Source organism: Strix aluco, chromosome 1 (assembly GCF_031877795.1).
Source record: "Strix aluco isolate bStrAlu1 chromosome 1, bStrAlu1.hap1, whole genome shotgun sequence".
NCBI classification, from domain to species: Eukaryota; Metazoa; Chordata; class Aves; order Strigiformes; family Strigidae; genus Strix; species Strix aluco.
Window position 1 is genome coordinate 132,974,833 of NC_133931.1, and position 17,523 is coordinate 132,992,355.

The following is a 17,523-nucleotide window of genomic DNA, read 5'->3' on the forward strand; positions in this document are numbered from 1 at the left end:
TAAGTGGCAATAGATCAAATTAAGTGAACTTCCCCAAGTCAAGACTGTGTTGACTGCAACACTGGGACAAGGGAAGAGTAAGGACAAATTGCCTTACCTCTTCTTCCCTGCTTTCTTAGAGGTGTCTAAAACACCCTTGACAATTTTTCTGTCTCCCTGCAGGTAAAATGATAAATTCAAAACAATCTTCCAGGCAGGTAACAAATAGTCACACTATGATTTTCCCAATTAAAAAAAAATGGGACCTTTTCAACAAATCTGAAAATTTACTTTTGAAATAAAATATGCCTTTCTACAGTGAAATGTTTATTTTATGAAATAATAGGCTAGCTCTTTTATGTTCAAGAAAGGGACTTAATTCTCACAATTTTAATAATGTATTTTGAAACTGATTTTACTCACCTTTTTATCCGTAATATTTTGGCAAATTTTTTTCATTTTTCTTTTACTGAAAACAAATCTAGTTTGTGACAAAGACTTCCTTATCTTTAGCAGAACTCTGTTTTCCCTGTTGTGCTCAGGTGAATTGATAGAAGAGTTACCAAAGTTTGAATATGAAATACTCTCACAAGCCTATTTTAGGAATAGCATGCACTCACCTGCTAATGATAACTCTTGAAGAGAAAGCCTTTCCTGTGAAGTAGTCAGAAAAATCAACTTTATATACTTTTATTTATGTCCTGCAGAAGTCTGCTTCTCATGTATCTTCTGAATACCATGTCTAGCTTAGTGACAGAAACACATTTATCTTCTTGTCAGTACTGCCGAGCCAATATAGTTGCAGATGGGCAAGCTGTGTTCTATTTTATCTCGTACATCATCAGCAGAATTTCCAGATTAATTCTCAAGAGTCTTTCCTCTTAGATCTGATATTTCAAACAGAATCAAAAAAAGCTTGATTTTGAAACCTTGGCTATTGATCTGGAAATTTTGTAAGTCTGAAAAATCATTCCCGGGCTAGGAAAATGACTAAATGAGCTGTGTTTATAGCTAAAAAAATCAAAAAAGGGCTGTTTAGGGGAGAACAGAGTCTGTATCTCATTCGGTTCTGTGTACAGTGAGAGTACATGAAGCTACATACTTAAGATGATTTTTCATTGTCTTGGCTCAACTGAGGAGAATAGGTGACATAAGGAGTTGTATGTTGTGAAGTTGGTTTCCATAGGAATAAATTAATATTTTTCCAAATGCCCTTTAGGGCATATTCAATTAATTAACTTACATGTATTTGGTACTCAGCTGCCCTGGCCAAATCCCTCTGTCTGAATTTGGTTAAGTCCTACTAAGTCCAGCTTCCCTGTTGGCACCAGAAAAACACACATTAACAATGCATATGTTCTATTGTATCTGCAGCTCTGTGAACTATCAGCAGTATAAGATAGATAGTCTCCTTTACAGGAAAAAAAGCCTATTTTTTTCTTTGACTCTATTAGAATGAAATGGCATTGCATTAAATCAAACCATGAAGAATAATGTCCTACCAAAAAAAAGAATGTCAAGATATGTTTTTATGGATAGCTAATAACTTCTATATTAAATAAGCTGCAGTCATTAGAATAAAACTGATATACACACTAAAAATGGAAATTATGCCTCAGGTTGTAGTATTCCTAACAAAATTAAAGGGTAGTATTTTCAAAACACATATTTCTCAGATTTACTCATGATCTACCTGAATCTGTAAGTGGCCTCCAGATTTCTCATGATAAAATCGCTTTTACATTTGCTATTGCCAACCTGTATTGTCAAATACAAAGTATTCCTTGTCTCATTGATATTGCAGTCTTAAAAAATAACAGATGCTCTGATGTGGGCTGAGCTATCTTGACTTCAGACAGTCAAAAGTGGGCAATATGGGTGTGCCAAGTGAATGAGCCTCGAAATGTCTGCACTCCTGAAGAGACAATAACCCTTTCTGGTTCATATCCATACCACTTAACACACTACTGAAGAGTTAGCAGTAATTCTTTTAAAAGTTGAGAAAATTTATTAATTTCTGCAAATATATACACAAGAAGGAATGCTTTGACTATTTAATTTAAAATCATAACTCAAAGACTGATTATAAGTGAATTAAGTCAAAAAGATGGAGAAGAAAGGGTTACTAGATTACAGTTGAGAAAAGCTGAAGGGAGGTCTGCATGTACTAAACAAGGTGATAACTCACAGAGCATAAGAATTTGTGTGGCTTCCTATTCTAATTTCTTAATACGGTTAAGTGGAAATTGACATCATTCAGTCTGTTGCTTCCCAGGTTCTATATGGACTCTGTTGCCATGTTGTATCCTGGGATAAGGAGATGTACTCAAGATGAAGCCTGTTCGTATAACTATGAGGGAGATATCAGCAGAGTACTTGGCTTTGTGATATACCTTTTAGCGCTCCAGACGGACATTGTGTAGGGATTGACTTCCCATGCCTGTTCTGCAAAGCACCCTCTTTTTATCAGGCTTTTGTGTGGAAGCTTTCTCTGTTTTGTAAGAAGAGTGAAGCTGGGGTGGTTAATTGTACTGGTTCAGCTATCTTGAGGTGGTGTAAGGGGACTGTGGAGGAGGAAAAAAGATTATTAATTCTGTTTTGCAATAAACTCTTTATTAATATTGATGTAAAAGTTACAGACTGCTTAAAAAAAATACCTGGGTGGAAACGTCAAAGATATGAGAATGAATTAAAGTCTGAAGAAAAAAATCTTCATGAAGGGAATAGTAGATAAGAATGCAACATGCTTAAGACTTGCTAAGTGCTCACCTGCATCAGACACATCATCTCAATAGAGCTGAGGGTTGGTGAATGAACAGAGTCAATATACAAGTCAGTATTTTTCAGCTCAACATATCAAGTGAATCTTAAATGAAATATGCTTAAATAATTTAATCTTAGAAGACTATGAAAATTCCACAAAGTGTATATTAAGGACCCTTCTTTTTCTGTTCAAAATCTGAATAGTGTCTGCTTAGTTCCTGAGTATTGCATTGTGTCTGCAGTCACAAAACAGTATTCCAGTTTGCCTACATGACTTGCAAGCTACAACAGATGAACATGAAATAGAAGTATTTTGCATTTTTGAAAAAGCAATAGCAGATTTCAATGAATATTAAAGAATAAATCAACTCAAATATACCTAATCCTTCCTTACTCAGAAGAAAAGCAGGACAGTTATATTTACCTTGCAAAACACTGTGTGTTTCTCTTATAATGAGAAATTTATTCCAGTTCCAATTCTGAGGTATTATTTATATAATCCGTAAAAAAAAGTCTAACCAGAATGAAAACTTACACAGATCTACTAAGCTTATCAAAATGTAATTCAGGCTGTCAATATACTATATTGTTTTCTACATCTTGGGTTCTGGCTTCTATGTTGAGTGGGCCAGAATTGCATAAACCTTTTTTTCTTTAAATCAATGTATTATTTAATACAAGAAACTAAACTATATGATATCCATTTAAATTCTGATAAAACTGCATTTTATGTATGAAGCCACACTGTGTAAAGTGAGTAGAAAATTTGGGCCTCCTCAAAAGATGCACTTGAACATTGTGTTTAAATCAAAACATCTTTTACAAAATATTTAATTTTTTATACAATTTTATTTTGAAAGGAGGAAATGAAAATATTGAAATGTTTTAAAATATAATGTTTCTAAACAAACATTTACATTTTTATTCTAAACTGATTTTCCACTTTGATATATATATATTTTTGTATAAAAATACTAAAATAGTCTAAGATAAATGAAAGAAGTATAAGGTGGGGTTTTTTAAGAAAATTATTCTGAAATTTTCTTATTCGCTCTAGAATATCTTTTTAATGACAATTTGAGGTTTTCAGATTTTTTTTTTAATTGGGGTAAAAATATTTGAAATTTCAACATTCTAGAAAGTCAGTGTTCTAGTGGACTCTGCAGATAATTAGTTCTAACAATCAATGCTACTGTACTGTACAGTTTACTACAGATGCAGTATAATATGCTCAGAGCAGTTTACAAACCTGCTTGCTCAATTAGGCCCAAAATTCTAATGCAGTGTGGTAGTTTTTAAACTATTTTGTCCTGAAATAACACTTTTAATGAATGAAAATTCCCACAGAAAGTTTTACATTATCACACGGTCTGTGGACAATAGGAGCAATTCTGAACTATGTCTTATGAAAATATCTCAGCTGCAGTAGTATCTGGGTACTTCTTTGGTAGAAAGTTTGTGTTGCACTAGAGGAAATACAGGTCAGTCAAATGTATACAGAAGAATTAATGCAGGAAGAAAGTAATATTGGAACAATTGTAGTTCAAAAAAATACAGCTTTAGGTCAAACTGAACTAAAGTGAAATGCTCTTGCCTGTTCCTTTGCTGCAATGGAAATTCAGTACAAAGTTTAACATCCTTAAAAAATTGTTCTAGGGAGAAATTTAGTTAAAAAGACCAGGGCTTTTAAGAGGAAAAAGATTTAAGATAAACATTTCAAATAAAGTTCATTTTACCTGACTCTTTCCATCTAAAGATTTGATACCTATTTTGAGCTAGTCATCAACTTTGCCTGCAGAGTCCACAAAAAGAGATAACATCCATCAGATGACTGACCTCCATCCTGGAGTGAAGTCTAGCAGCTAGTTACAGATGAAGGTTTAGTTAAGTTTCTCCCTCCCCAGCTTCATGGGACCAGCACTGCCTTTTGCCTAAGACTATTCATTAGCTTTTAGTTACCATTCTTCTTCTTCGGATCCTAAACCAACACACCATGCCTGGTGTTAGGCAAAGCAAACAGCAACAGCTTGTTAGCAGGGATAGGATGGAATGAGAAGACAGGCAGTCATAATTAGATCAGTCTAGCCACACCCATGGAGATGTAGCCGTATTTACTTTCTTAGGATCAGCTGAGCATCCTTCCATAGACTGGAAAGAGAGTGCCTATGTAACTCTCTTAGACTATACACTTAGTTTTCATCTGACTGAAGTTAATTCTTTATTCCAGCTATTTCTGCTGTTCACTTGACTATTTTGGATTGTTTAACCTACAAAACAAGTATAACTTGATGTGGTATTATGCGTTATTTTCAATGTCCTTTGGTACAGTATTATGTATTATTGCTAATGTTTTGGAATAATTTTAAAAGAACAAAAGACCTGCATCCTATCAGGGCCATGAGGGCACTAACAGGCCTTACTGATCCTGACCAGAGACCTCTGGGCCTGCCCCACCACACTGCCTACAGCTCAGGACCCCATTTCAGCCCAGCTGAGGGCTGTCAGCTCCTGCCACAGTGATGCTGCAGCAGTGCCAGTCTCTAGATCCACCCACAGCCTGGTTATGGTCTGATGTCTCAGCCTGGCCTCATCCTGTCCCTGTCCCTGCAGCCGTTCCCAGCCATCATGGGGCTTCATCTGACCCTGGTTACCCTCACCAGGTTTGATCTCGACCCCTGCTTGCAGGCTGCTATCCTGGCATGGCCTTGACCCATCTCTATGGAGGTACCTAATACCCTGAGGCTGCCCCAGCAGCACACCAGCCTGCCCTGCTCCTTTGAAGGAGGCAGTGACATGGTCCCTGGCTGGCAAGGTCCCGGGCCTGCCAGCTGTACTATTAGTCCTGGCTTTGTGTCCTTCAGGGAGCAGCCAGCTCGCACTGCTCCCTGACAAAATCCTTGGAACTATTTTTGGACAATTTATCAAAAATTGATTTACTATGATGTATAAAAAAAAAAAATCATAGGAACTGTTCAGAAGTAACCTGGGAATTTTAAACACATAGACTGACTGTAAATGCAAATTTATTGTCCAAATAAATATCTTAATTCTAAATTAAATTTAAAAAATCAAGCAACAGAGTTAAGTATCAATTATTATCCAGATATAGGATTAGCTTGCAATTTGCACTTGCATGTTCTGTAGCTAGCTATTGTAGTGACTTGATTTTGAATATTAATACGGAAAATTAAAATTTTTCTATTTCATATAATAGTACAAAGGAGAATTGGTTCTGGATTATGCTCAAAATTAGCATTGGTTTTCTAACTGCTATACACACAAGGACTCAATTACTGTGTTTCAGTCCATATGTGAAAAAGAATATCTATAACCAGTATTTCAGGATGAAACCCTGACAAGCCTGCAGTGATATCAGCACCATGGGAATTCCTCACCTTTTTTGGTAGTTTCAGAAATTCTCTAGTCAATCTTAAACATACATACAGGTACTGCTGAGTTATTTCTGTAAATAACCAGAAATGCATCAGTCTGGTAATAAAATTTCTTAATAAATCTGTATTTGATAATTGGAGTTTATCAATCCTCTCTGTTCTATTTTTTCAATTCAACAGCCATAAAAAACAAAACAAAACAAAACAAAAAACAACACAAAAAACCCCAAAACCAAACAAGACAAAATATCTTGCTGACTTTTAAGAAAGGAGATTATAAAGCCAAACATTTGTATTCTTTCATGTTGCCTCTTTTCCCCCTTGGTCCACAACAAATTCTAGCACTTCAACTGCATCTAAAACATACTATTCATCTTCTCAGGTCAGTATTTAGACACAGGAACTCTGAGACAGTGCCAGGGATTATGTAGCCAAGCACTTAAATTTTTTCCTAAATTATTTGTTTTGGAAGACTCTATGATATGGAGACATATACTTGGAAACTCTATAACATTCACTGGATATGTACTAGTGGAGCAGAGTATCATTCCATTCTCTGGTAATTTCTTACCCAAATTTATACCACAAGGAAATTGAACATCATTATTCAACTCATTCCATCAGTTTGGGAATTTTTTATTATACCCAACAGTGATCATCAGTTGCAATGCTTTCTATTCAACAAATAATTTTCTAAGTTAAAAATGCTAATAAAACTGGTTAACAGCATAAACCAGAGCTAAATTATGAGCATTAGAATTACAGATGCTCTCATTTGCACATAATCTTTGCAGATACTAACCACACTAAATTTAACAGTAATGAACCACACTAAACTCAACAAATATTTCAGAAATGGTTTTACAGACTGTCACCAAGAAAGTATTTAAGCCAGTGCAGCCAAAAATAAATGGGCAGTGGTCTAAGAAACAGGGAGCCAGAAAATGTTCTTATTCTTCTTTGTAGGGGAAATGTTGTTTTATCAAATAAAACAGCTTGTGGGACATATGGACCATTGAAAATAATTTGCAATAAGTTTATCATAAAGTCAATTCTTAGTTCAAAAATATCTTTTATTGTTTGAAAATTGGATATTATTTAAATAACATAATGGCTTATAACGGATCAAAATGAAACTTAACAGTATGTAGTAGAAATATATTCTGCATGAACAATTCATGAAAATTTGGATAATTTTATTTTTCATCTTGATTTGGAAAAAAGGAAATTAAATCTCATGCAGTAGGAAAGCATTTCCTACCCACCTGTACTGAAAATTGCCTAATGGTGCAGGAGAAAAATTGCTGATGGAACCTACAACTTTAGCAAGAACAGTGCTACTACAATGTAAAATTGGGAAACTCTACCCTGTCATGTCAACTGTTGTTACTACTCAGAGTGGGGAACTCTTGGTCAATAGTTACTACAAGAAAGATGGGAGAAAGGAAGACGGTGGGAAAATTATCTATTTCTTGACTGCTGCCTCCTGTGACAGGTACGTTACTGCTGCATAAAGAGGTTGTTCTCTAGCTATGGCTATAACATTCAATATTGCTTTTGACTCTTTTGTCAAAAAGTAAATTTGAATTACCCATCCTTGATAAGAAGTGAGCCTTCATCCATATTTCCAAATTCTGCTGATCCTACTGCAAAAGTATTGGAAACAAGTAGCTGCAGCATGCAATAATGCTGATAAAAGTTAGTGGACACTTAAAGAAAATAGGGCATTAATTACAGAACTGGAAATGCTTTGGAGAAATACATGCCTCCATGACATCAAGCCATATATGTTAGAAACTTGAAGTTGGATCACTTTGTGAACACGTCTGATATCAATGAAAAGAGAAACAACATTCAGTTTTATCTTCAGTTATCAACAAGCAGGGATTTCTAATATGTGAGGTATTTCTGAGTGTTCCATTTTTTTAATTTGAATTTGCTGTTCCTTTGAGGAATAAATCACTGGAGTAAAGAATTACTGCTTCATTGCCTGATTAATACCTGTTGATTTTGCTTAAAATGTGCTAAAAATTCAGAGGTGGTGCATTCAACCCAAGAATTCATTAGCACTAATTTATCAGTGGCACATGTCCAGTTTGACCTGAAACCAACCAAAATAAAATCCACTAGGATTATGAGAAGGAGCAAAAATATTGTTTCAACAGGGCTGTCCAATGATAAGATATAATTACGTTAAGTATTGGACAAAACCTTGTATTTCAGAAAAAAAAAAAAAAGTATATTTAATAAGAGCTTTCTTTTATCCTAGTTTCTGGGAGCTTTTACTATAGTTGCCTTCCATTTTCTCTCTCAAAAATCTTTTTTTTTCTTTTTCAGTGAAGCATGTATCTAACATGCTTTATATATTATATCCAAATTTTGGCTTTTCTCAGAGCAAAAATTACTGATCAAGAAGGCATTTATCAATGGATTCTCAATAACTTTGCTCAAGTTTCAAATTGATATTTTAAACGCCATCTTTTCAAATTTGTTTTCCTTCATACAGTGCACAGATGACACAGCAACAGTGCAGCTGCACTCTGTCTGGACAGTTCTTTCTGCCTTTTCGCTGTTCTCTGACTCTCTTTTGACATTATCTTTTTTTATCTCTCCTTAATGCATTCTTCCCTTTTTATTACATTCTACTTTGCCTGTTTCTCACCCTTTTTCCACCTTTGTCTGTTGATATTTCTATGACTGTCTTCCTTATAGTAATGTTTTCTATTTTGTGAATATTTGTGTTGTAACTTTTTCACAGATCATTTGAAACCTTGGAGATTTTTTTCCACTTTTGCCCATTTGTTCTCTCTTTTCTTATTCCAAGAAATCTTAAGTAAATTTACTATCCACTCTACTTTTTATTTAGTCTATTTTTTTCCTTCTTTCTTCTTAATATGTTTTCAAAAGTACACAGTGGCTCTTGCTGCTACAAGTTCTTGCTGTAAGTTTGTAAGTGCTGTCTTCACTATAGATTATAAAAATAACAAAATGATTACCTTAAATTTTAATACATGTATTTGTTAAAGACAACAGAATGGGAGTCTGGTCCTCATGAGCTTTGGTAAAGGCAAAAAAAAGGTTTTGTTTTCCAGTAATATCCTAATGAAAAAAATTATATTATGGACAAGGGGAAGTTCTCTTGGATTCATTATTCTACTTTATTACTATGTTGTGTACTGTGTTTTACATTGCCCTTAATATTACTCTCCCAATAAAGAATAATTAACACTGACAGAGAAAATACCTGTTACTCCATTTCTGTTTTCCTTTCACCAAATCATAAAGTGCTTCAAAGCACATCTTTTTGTTTGTGTTTTGTTTTTTTACTTTATAGTTCAAGTTGTTTAGATGGACTTCTGTCACTTTTCTTGACACAACCAAATGGATCTTTTGTTCAGAAGTCAATTAAATTCATCTTGCTGACTCATCTATAAAGCCTTTCATCGTGATAGTGTCTGCTCTTGTCTGATGGTAACACTCTTTCATTATTTAAAAGCTGTTGCTCTTATATCCAGGCATTTTAGCTCTTTAATAACATGAGAATTTCTACAGCAGCAGCATTTTTGCTGCTCCTTTCTGAATTCCATTCACCTTATCTAAATACTCCTAAAAACAGAGTACCAAGTCTGCCTACAGTATTTTAGGTACAATTCGCTATTCATACCCCAAAGAGGGACTTTCTATGCCTTTGTCATGATATGGTCCCTCCCTTCAAACAGTTCCCAAATCATATTGACCTTTTCTTGTTGCAAATTTCCTTTATAAGCACATATCTAATTTACTTTCCATTATCATTATAAGTCCTTTCATCAGTGTTCATTTCTAGATTACTGTCTCATAGAATGTCTTATTTTCATAGTATTTTTCCCTGGATAAATAGTTCACATAAGAAAACCAGATGCATCTCCATCCTGATATTTTCTGTCCATATTTTGTCTGCTTTTTATAGTTCTGAATCTTTGAGCTCTCTTAACACTCAGAATCTATGAATTTAGTGTCAGCTTCAAATTTAATTTGAATTAAACCACCATGGTGGTTTGCCCCAGCCTTAAATCATTCAGTAGCATGTTTAAATAAGACCAGGTGTAACAGTGATCCTTGTAACAATATTGCATGCTTCTGTACACTGTATGCTGCTACAGCTCTGCTCCTCATTATCCTTTCTGTTGTCCTTTGCTACATTTTCATTTCCCATTTGCTTACAACCAAGAGCATTGCCATTAATTTTGCATGATGCTACATAAACCCAACATGTGTATGTATGGAACTTGCGTTGCATGTCTTTCATTCAATCACTTTATGACCCTCCTGTTAAACAAGTCTTATGACTGCAATCTCCTAAATATTCACTTATGGGTAAATTGTCACAGATGTGTTAGTTCCACAGATGAACAAGCATGTGATAGGCTTAGATTACATTTACATTATTACTCTACCCAGTGCAGGGAAAGGTGGGATATTCACTGATACTCTATTCTAACAGCTAAGTGTTAGGTGGAAAGATCTGGGAAGAAGACGTATCCCCAAGTCCCTCCTTCCCTACTCTATAGCCAGAGAATGTAAATGAATGAACAGAGGGCAGTGTGCAGATCCCCAAGAAAAGAGGAGGCACATATTCTCTTAAGAGATAAACTGTAACTATCTCTTGTAATAATTTTTTTCCAGATCTGCTACACCTGTGAGCAGGTTGGAGAGGCTATGTAGTTATCTGTGTCTCTCTTCAAACCGTGCTATAAAATTCTAGGCTTCTTCATATGATTTTCCTGTATTTCTCACATTATATATGTTTCCCTAAGAAATGGAATTAAATATATGGTTCCTAAAGATTAATCGTCTCTCGCTTCCTTTTTTATGATCACTGGTAGATTTTCTTTTCTTGGGTACTTTCTAATTCTCTATGGCCTAAACAATTGTAAGTGGTTCAGTAAGTTCATTAGCTAAGCCCCTGAATATCCTAGAATGCATGTTCAAAGTCATTATTACCTCCTAATTGTCCAAAGATGTTTTGCTCATTTTGTATAGAGCTAACACTTTCTCCTTTTTGAAAGTTGAGCCTTAGGAGGACATGTTTGTGTTATCTATTTTATCCCACTCTTATTTATTCATGAGCTAAATCTCACTTGTTTTTCTTTGTCTATTTATTAGATCTGCAGACATCTTCCTTACTTCCTTGACCCTATTTTGCTAACATGTCTTCTGTTGCTTTTATTACCTAATTGTTACCAGCTGTAGGAAATGCACTTTTCACTTCTGATTAAGAGATCTTTTTAGGCCATCAAGGATTTACTTTTTTCCTTACTTTCTGATCATGTGTTTTTATTTTTTGTAATAATTGCCTTACAACTTGCTTCCAAACATATATTTCAACAAATATTTTTTGGATTTAAGCTTCTGAAGTAGTGCCCTGATCAATCTACTACTGCTTTGGCCTTTGAACATCGGAAAGAGTTACAACTTACCATCTCAATTGCTTCATTTTGCTCTTACAAAATACAATATTTTTATATTGCTTCTTTCAGGGACAACATTTCTTACTTTGTTAAATTGAGGCAGTTTGTGGTCCAAAGGTATCGAATGTCACTATTTCTCACAATTTCTACTAATCCTTCTTGAGCAGTCTAGTTAAATCCTCTTCTTTCTGGATCATAAAATTGTCCTCTGTGATGATGCATGCTTGATTAGTTGCGTTTTTATCCAACAGCTGTCTTGGTACTTAATGTCCCCCATGACAGGTTATGGTTTTGTGCATCTTGGAAGATAGTCCAGGAATCTTTTTCTTTTACATCCAGTCTTGATGCAGTCTTGCAGATATTCAGTGAAGTTCACCTCCACACTCTTTTTCTGATACTCTTGATCAGAGTTCTTCACTAACTTATTATATATTAAATAACCTTTTTTTTTTTGAGTATTGATTAATCTGCATTTATATACATGTTAGTGTTGCAGTTAAAGTAAATTAGTTTAAGACAGTTTACTTGTCAGTGGCGGTGTTACATAGGAGAATCATGCATACAGGTCCTTATATGTCCATATACAGAGTAAAATGTCATACTTTGATATAAATTATTTCTGGTAATTAGATTGTTGGCCCAGAGCTTCAGCAAAATATTTTGCCATCATTTTATCCCATCACTTACTCCTTCCCCTGTTACTTCTTTTTGTCCCAATGTAGACATTTTATCAAGTGGCTTTAACAGGAAAGCTTTTCAGAATTAATTTGTCAGGTTTCGGGTATTATTCTATTTTGAAAAAATGCTCAGTGTTTTTTTTTTTTTAATTGATTTTATTAAAAGAACCTCTGTGACCTTAGATGGGATTAAAATGTAGTTGTGGAAGGACCAGAAAATATACTCAAATGAAATCAGTTGCTGTTCTGAAGATCCAAGAGTTCAGAGAATCAAGTCAGACAAAGAATGGAAGAACAGAAGTATTACTATCTTATTTTAAAGATAAGGATCTAAATAATAGAAAGATTAAGGTCAAACAGGGAGGCTGTGGCAGGTCTGGGAACTAGTCCCATCATACTTCCTTAATCACAAAACCATTCTTCATTCTGAAAGATTTTATTGTTTATTCTTCAGACACCTTCTATGGAGCTGAAAGAGAAGCAAAGCTTGGATCAAGATTCAGATCCAGAGTGAGGATAACTTTGCTGTTTGACTTAAAGACTAACTCCAGGATAGGGTCTCTACTGAAGTCTCTGAGTTCTTAGAAGTGCAGTACTTATCAGCTCCTGGTGATCTAGAGACATAGAGATTTTGGTTCTATTTAGTTAAATTTCGATCACAGCAGGTTTTACGCATCCAATTCCAATTAATTTTAGTCAGTGTTAGACAAATAAATAAAAGCTACTTTTGTTTTACATTTCTATCACATTAATTATGTGAGAATTCAGTTTTCTTCATCTTGCCTAATTTGTATAACTAAACACATCTTTAGGATGTTAATGTGCTATTCTTCTGGCATAAGTGGGAAGCTGCTGATCCAGAATGGTCTCACTTATCACTGCTTATATTTTAACAGTCTGTGGATTCCAAGAGCTGCTAATTTATGCCAAAGAATGCCTTTTCAGATTTGTCCTGGTCTTCTGTCACTGGGGACTTTCCCTGTATCAGAAGCTATGTTTTGCAGTTTCCTAATGGCTTTAAAAAGGAACAGTAAATGTCAACAGGCAAAAAGGCCAAAAAACAGGGAGAACTGATGCTCACTAACAGAACCTTTGGGGATTAGTCATACCAGTTCTTGGTTCTTTCTTTCCACAGGCATTTTTGTAAAAAATAAGATCCAAAAGCAAGATAAATTTAGTCACTGTCTAGTCCAAAATTGAAGAAAATAACATCTAAAAGGTCTAACCCCTTGAATTCAAATCTTCAGTAGTTTTAAGAAGCAGGTCTTTCTATTTATAACTTTAATTATCTCGAATTCTATGTCTCCCATGGCTTATACAAAGAAACACAAAACATATTTAAAAAGAAACCTGTAAATGCATTTTGTTATCAAAATTATTTGTGTTCTAAATTATATATACTTTTTATAGAAATAGATGTTACTAGTTTCTTTGCTAGTTCAGTCATTTGTCCTGTAAGATTTTCCCCTTATTACAAAACAACAGAAAAGCCCACAACATACTGAATTATTTCAGTTATAATGGCCTCATAGTTCATATGCTACTTATTTACCTTCTGCTTTATTTTAGTGGTTACACTCTCCTTCTATAGCACAATATTTATAACTGATTTAGGAAAATGAAAGTATCTGCTTGACCTTATGTTGCTTCTTTCAGTCCTGCCTAAAGATGTACAATAATTCCTGATGATAGAGTTAAGCACTAAAGAAATGTTGAGTGTTTTCGATTCTTAAAGGTTCATCATGTCTGATTTAACGAGAAATCATTTTCTGAACTATACCACAACCTGTATAGTCAAGTGGTTATTTTTCCTGTCCTTGATCTTTGCATTCTGAAGAACAAAGCTTTTGTCCATCTGTGTTCATTTCAATGGGAAGCCTTTCCATGAGATACTCCTGCAGTAGTCTGCTCTGGTTGTTTTTGAATGATATTGAAAATAAGACTACTCTTCAAGATGAACCTTTGGGCTATATTTTCCCCTTCATTATTGTTACAAGCTGACATATATGTAAGAGCAGAGATTACCCTCTGAATTTGGTCATACTGAGCAGGCTAACCTCCCTACCCTCTAAAAACACCCTCTAAATTAGGACAAAAGAAGGACACCCTAAGTTATTTTTGAAGAAAGCCATCCACTGAGTCATTGAACCACAGAGTTTATTGAGTTGGAGGATGCTGTCTATGTTGGAGGAAGAAGTTGTCTATGCTGACTTCCTGCTCAAAACAGGGCTGACTTTCAAACTAGAGCCATTGAGTTCCTTAGATGATAAGGTCCACTGGTCCAAGAGTTCAATCTTCCTGTCTTTCCCATCAAAAAGTCAGGTTTCTCATCACTGTATATGCAAAGTAGCTTTCTTTTATTTCAAAAGTGGGTCAGGAAGCAAGCTTTAACTATCTTCCACTGCTCTAATGTAAGTTATGCTGGATAGTTACTCTGCGATGCAGCCTTCTTTGGAGCTAGCAACATTGAAAGCATCATCCCAGGATCCAGAACTTACTCCACTATCTGCTCTTCACAGTAGATACCGTGCCTAAACCTGACCTTGTGAATGGGGTAGAGAAGAATTAGATGGGGAGGCAGGGTTGGGTAGCTCAGATATTTATGTAGTATTGGTTTTGGAAGGCTGGTGGAGAGTGGGTCAACAGCCATGAGATTTAATATCATTTTTTGAAGGTAGGATTTGTAAGAGTAAATGGGAAAAGTGGACCTGTCTAAGTGTCATACATTGCAAGTGGGGACTCACTCATTTGACTCCTCTCTCACCCTTCTTCCTCGTAACATCATATATCATGCATCTGCTATTAGCATTGCAAGCCTGTTTCACATGGTCATCACATAACAGATAAAACCATGAAACAGAAAACAGAAAGGCAGAGATTAGTGTTCTTCTGGGTGGAAGGTGAGTTTCTTATGTTTTGAGCTATAGAATGAGGCATGGGTGGGTGGCTTCCCAGAAATGGAAAGACCAGTGAAGGAAACTTGATGAATGAAAATGTGAGGAGGTGATTTGCATAGCTAGCAAATTTTAACAGACAGTTCTACTGAACTATCTACTCTCCCAGAAAGGCCTTGGCTTGCAGGATTGAAGACAGTAACCAGGCTTGTTAAGAATAATTTGTGGCTCTGTATCTATTTTTTTTCTGGAGCTCTGAACCATAAAAGACAGGCTCTGTCTCTGCATGTTTTGCAGTGGGCACCTTGCACGAGCAGGACATTTCAAATTTACTGCTGCTTTATTGATATCACAAATACTGTCATGGCAACTAATAGCACTTGCACAGACAAGCAACCTTTAGCAGACACCCAAGCAACAGAACAAGAAAAACTAAAACCAATATTATCCAACTGTCTGGCAGTGATCTATACTTAAAACCAGTGAAGACTGAAAAGCACTGATCACCTTCACGTTCAAAAGGGGGTATCCTTAGGAAGTGTTTGTATGCTTGATGTCTATCTGTCTGTGTATCTATTTATTTGGTGTACTGATGTACTACCTATATTACTGACAAAATAAAGAAAATTAATTATTTTAATTGGATATAATTGATAAGTACTTCTTTTGCCCTAAAATTTAGTACATAGACTTTAAATAGCAAGTACGTTACACAGTTTGAGCTTGTATTGAATTATATTCTGAGAAAGGGAATATTTTCTCAATACTGCATATAAGTATTTTTAAAAACCTAAATATTAGTTAGCATACTCCACAGAATACAGGAGGCTGTTCACATGGTCCCTCCCACTTTACATGCTTCATATTTGTAGTCTTGGCAACTAAAGGTAATGTGACTGCTCATGGCTAGGTGGGGAGAGGGAAGGGTCAGATATGATCAGTACACGGCTCAGAATATGTGGCCCTCCACACAGCATCATTTTAAAGTTGTTGTTACAGCTCTGTATCTTAAGGCCTGGCCATGGGTGTGTACAGTGGTGAATAAGTGGTTATTTTATAATGGGACAGTTCCTCCCTAACTCATATATATAACCATTAGTGCACTTGGTCAGCATGAGGTGTGGTCTGTGACCAGTAGACTTGGTCATAAACCATAGGAAGAAGTAAAATGCTTCTTTTAGACAGAAATAATTCAGCTATGCCAAACTGTGTGTTAGTTTTGCTTCACCTATATTCAATTAGAACCTCTGTATGAAGCTTTTAAATCTCACTGATTTTTTTACACTGAATTAAGTATGGCTAGGTGCAATAGTCCCAGTCAGGATCTTCTGTTCTGAAGAGATGATCAGACTATGCTTCATATATTCTTTACCTGCTAGCATGCTGGATTTCTTATGATTATTTCTTTAATAGCATTACTTTCTTATGGATGTGCAATGAAAATACATTTCTAGCTATTTTGGAACTGATATTACCTTGCCCGACATAAGCCTTTTGAGAAGGAATTATGGGAAACTGAAGGCTGTCTTTGTTTTTAGCAGAAGATAAAAATGAAGTGACTGAGCATTTTGCAGTTTGTAAACTGTAGCCCTTGGATAAAACAAGAATATTGCCAGCTAAAAGCAGATTTTCTGCTTTGTCAATTCTATTTTCACTGATACCAAATTTCCTCTCAACTTCTGCTCTGGTATATAAAAGCCTTTCACAGAGGTAAATTACTACGATTCTTCTGGGAGAGGACATGATTTCTTCATGTTTGCAAGTGTTAAAATCTCACCAGGGGAGAAACCATATGTCAAAATAAAATCTACTGATTTTAAAGTCAAAGTCATGATTCTGAAGGAAAAAAAAAAAAGTCATGATTTGCCATTGGGTAAAATTGGCAGCATTAGAGAGCTGGTTTTTGACACATTCTAAGTGGTAACTTGTGGAAAAGAAGATAATGTAATCTGTAGTATCTGGTATTGCTATCTGTAATATCCAATGGTCTGATACCCATAGTCCATATTAAGTTGTATAATTACAATTATTTTTTTGTTGTGCTCTTTACAATGCCCAATTATTAATCTGAGTTATAAACCCCTCAAATTTACTGACAATAATGTGTTCCTTTTTCTCTCAGTGGCTTGACATTTGGTGTTCAATTACTGTTGTAAATTCCTTTTTCAATCCACTCTGTAGCTTTTTATTTCCTACAGATGATTTCCTACTATTTACATCAGTTTGAGAGATTAAATTTGAACATCGCGGCAAAATACTGGAATTCATTTGCATTGAATGAAACATAGATCAGTAACAAGGGATCATGTGGCTCTGAGTCACTTTGTTAGCTTTCAGATTCCAGAATCAGCCAAAGATGTGGCTTTTT